The sequence below is a fragment of the Crinia signifera genome, chromosome 1 (assembly GCF_055691185.1).
Source record: "Crinia signifera chromosome 1, ASM5569118v1, whole genome shotgun sequence".
NCBI classification, from domain to species: Eukaryota; Metazoa; Chordata; class Amphibia; order Anura; family Myobatrachidae; genus Crinia; species Crinia signifera.
In genome coordinates, this window is record NC_139217.1 from 352542557 (window position 1) to 352546737 (window position 4181).

Consider the following 4181-nt stretch of genomic DNA (forward strand, 5'->3'; position numbering starts at 1 on the left):
TCTCAATGACGACCATACAGCCGGGTGCGGGTCGCCATCGGATCGGACCCGCTCACGGTGCACATCGTGAGCGGGTCGTGCCCCCCCCCCCCCGTCACCGTGAGCGGGTCGGACGAGACACTGACGACCCGCTCACGATGTGCATCGTGAGCGGGTCGTCCTGGTGTGTACCCTACATTAGGAATCCAGTATTATAAATACAATATCCGGAATACCACACATAGCCACAAAAAAAGTGCTGTAAACATTCATTTTACTTTAATGGTATTGCATTTATTTACACAGTTTAGTGCTGTTATAATTTCTTTATGAAAAAAGTATAAGAGTGGATTGTGGACTTTCTGACTGATAGAAGTTGTGAAAGCGGGGAAATTCACCTCCCAAATGCGGTCCATCTGCACAGAATCCCCCCAGGGCTGTGTACTCTCATCCCTGCTCTTCTCTCTGTACACCAACAACTGCACCTCAGAGGCGCAATCAGTAAAGATAATAAAATTCGCCAATGACACTACCGTCATTGGCTTTATCAAGGACGGGGATGAATCGGCCTACAGACAAGAAGTGGACTAGAGCTCAACCCACTCAGAACCATTGAGATGGTAGTGGACTTTAGGAAGAAGTCTATTGGTGTTCCTCCACTAACAATTGCTGACAGTGTGGTGTCGCTAGTGGACTCCTTCAAGTTCCTAGGAACCACAATCTCCCAGGACCTTAAATGGAGGCCCAACACTGATTCTATTGTTGGAAAAGTGCAGCAGAGGCTGTTCTTCCTTAGGCAACTGAGGTAGTTCAACATCCCACAGAAGCTTCTGCTCCTCTTCTACTCCGCGATTGTAGAGTCTGTACTGTGCTCCTCGATACTGGTCTGGTACGGCTCCGCCAGCGAAAGAGACAAATGCAGACTCCAAAAGGTAATCAGAACTGCGGAGAAGAGCAAATAAGCGGGCAACAAAGATAGTCATGGACCAACTACATCCTGGCCATGTCTTGTTTAACCTGCTGCCATCAGGCAGACGCTACAGGGCTATTCCCACCAGAAGCATAAGAAGTTTCTTCCCTCAAGTAATTCACCTGTTGACACGTGAACTCATGAACACCTCACTGTCTAGTTGCACCATAACCCTTTGCACATAGTCTAGCACTGTGTCCCCTCAGAATAATTTTCTGTAGGACTGTACATGTTCCCCCACCTGTTTATATTGTTTATACTGTATGCTGTTTACTTGTTACCCACCTGGCTGCTGCACAGCAAACCAAAAACAAATTCCTAGTGTACGCAGGTATACCTGGCCAATAAAGCTGATTCTGATTTAACCGAGGGATTTGATGCTCTAAGCAAGGAGTATGGAGTAGAAGATAGTTAAATAAGAGTAGGCAAAGTATATGATGCAAGGGGGCTTTGCTCATGAGAGATTATATACTAAAGGGAAGGGGCCGATAGACAGAAGATGATGGGATTTCTCAGTAAATGATGGCAAAACTAATTTGCATCAGTTAAAGACCATTCATGTTACATAAAAAGTGATGGTAAATGGCCGTCCCTAACCAAGCCACTGGTAGAAAAGCCCCAGTTTCAGTCCAGGGAGCAGCTAGGGGCATTCAAGGAAGCCTCAGTGGGAAACAGATCCAGGGAACACCGCTCCTTCTGGATAGACCACAGTATTTGAAGCAGGCAGGTCATCCACTGTGGACCTTGTAAGTGGAGATGAGAATGAACCATGTCTTCTAAAGAGAGATGTACCCCAAAAGAAGTAGTAAGAGCAAAATGCCACTAAATCTGCATACAGAAAAAAAAGTATACATTTGCATATTGGGCATGACTTAGATGTGGTCGTAGTGCCGCCCTGCCCCACAAAATATTGATTGTTTGGTGCTTTGCACATGTACAGGACCCATTCTGCGCATGCATGCATGGGTCCTGCAATTGTATATACAGATCAGCATCAAAATGTCAATGATTGACAGTCTAATGCAGTTTAAGAGGCAGTCATAGCCTCTGTTTCTCAAAACAGGCATGTCGCAGCAGTCACGGGGAGGGAAGAGGCCTGGGAGATATCCTGGTCTCTTGGTAGCTCCTGCAGTAGCCGGCTTGGACAACCCTATGGGTCGCACAGACGGACAATGGTGTCGGAGATGATGTGATACTGCATCCTAGGACGCTATTCAGATCAGTAATGCTGTAGGAGGCATGACACCTTCAGGTGACACAAATCCCCATTCATGAATCCTTATTCCCAAGTGGCTCCTCTGAATCGTGTATAGTTGATATTAGGCATACTGTCTTCAGCACTCCACAATTCTTTTTCTCCCCCAAAGTTGTGAAAAGTACAAGCTGCCTTGATTGTAGTATCCAGTTTCTCCATCCATCATGTTTAATGTTAGCAAATACATGCACTTTGTGAGCACATTCCAAAATACCCTATAATTAAAGACACAGTACTATACTAGGGCATTCTTGGGAAAAGGTTTCACTATATTCAAATGATTTGTTATTGCCCGCGGCTTTGCTTGCATGGATGTCTGTTATTGCTCAGTGGAACTAACATTTATCTGAGAGCTGTGATAGCTGCCCCTTTAATACTAATTTAGGAGTTGTGTTGGTGATTGTCTCACCTTTAAAAGCCATAAGGTAGTTAGCAGGAGAGCACTAAACCAGAAAAAAACAAAACGTTAATTTTAGCTATGATGGGGGACATTTACCAAAATGGATTTGTAGAAAAAAGGTGTATTCGTAGGGAGAAATACACCTTTTTTTTACGAATTTGTATTTTCGGGATTTACAATCCCAAAAATACAACAATTCGTAGTCCTAAAGATGGAACATTCGTATTTGTATTTACAAATACGAATGTCTACACCATCGATAGAATACGACAGAAATCAGTGGTTTCTGATTTACTAAGCAGCTGTACTGATAATACGGCTGCTTAGTGGTGTAAAACACCCACGCAAATACGACAGGAAAATAGAACACCATTTTCATGTCGTATTTGCGTTTTAGCCTGCACGGATCAGTCAGATCCGTGCAGGCTTCGGTGTAAAAAAATAGAAAAATTAAATAAAAAAAAAAAACGGCGTGGGGTCCCCCCCACAGCCGTAAACCAGCACCAGGCTGACAGAGCCTGGAGCCGGTAATTAAAAATCCGGGAACCCGACAAATAGGGGTTCCCTGATTTTTAACAACCAGCCCCAGGCTCCTGCTCTGGGGCTGGTTCCCAAAATACGGGGGACAAAATGAGTAGGGGTCCCCTGTATTTTAAGAACCAGCCCCAGGCAAAACCAGCCAGCAGGGTAATGCCACAGCCGGGGGGAGACTTTTTATGCAAGTCCCCCCGGCCAAAGCATTAACCCTACCGACCAGTCAGCCTGGCCAGGGGCCCTGGGGGAGTGGGGACCCCCCAATAAAGGGGTCCCCCCCCTCCAGGACTTACCTGACCAGGCTGAAGCCTGGTGCTGTCCTTGATGCCCCTGGGCGGTGGGCATCGAGCTGATAGAGCAAACTATTGTTTTTGACTGTGGCACTACAAGTGCCAGCAAGCCTCCCCAGCAAGCTGGGACTTGGAGAACCACAAGTCCCAGCCTGCTGGGCATTAAAGGGCCCGCTGGCACTTGTAGTGCCACAGTAAAAAAAATAGTGAAATAAAACACACTGACACCCATTTAAAATAAAAGTTTAATACACACATCACGAACATACTGATACTTACCTATCTTGTTCCCGTAGGTAGGTCGCTGGCTCTGGTGTCGGCGGCTCCGGGGTCGGCGGCTCCTTGTCGGCGGCTCCTGTGTCGGCGGCTCCGGGGTCGGCGGCTCCGGGGTCGGCGTCCTGTCCGAGGATAATCCATGTTGGACCTGTGGAAGGAAATCCTACTCACCAGGTCCACCATGGATGGTCTTCTTTCTTCATCTGTCGACATCCTGGAAGTCGTCAGCAGCTGCCGGCATCTTCCGCGACGCTCCCCGGCTTTCAGAGCCGGAGAGATCCTCTCTCTTTGCCGTCTGGGCTCAGAATGAATTCTGGCCAATCAGGAGGCGCCTAGCCCAGACTTAGCCCAGACGGCGAAGAGAGAGGATCTCTCCGGCTCTGAAAGCCGGGGAGCGTCGCGGAAGATGCCGGCAGCTGCTGACGACTTCCAGGATGTCGACAGATGAAGAAAGAAGACCATCCATGGTGGACCTGG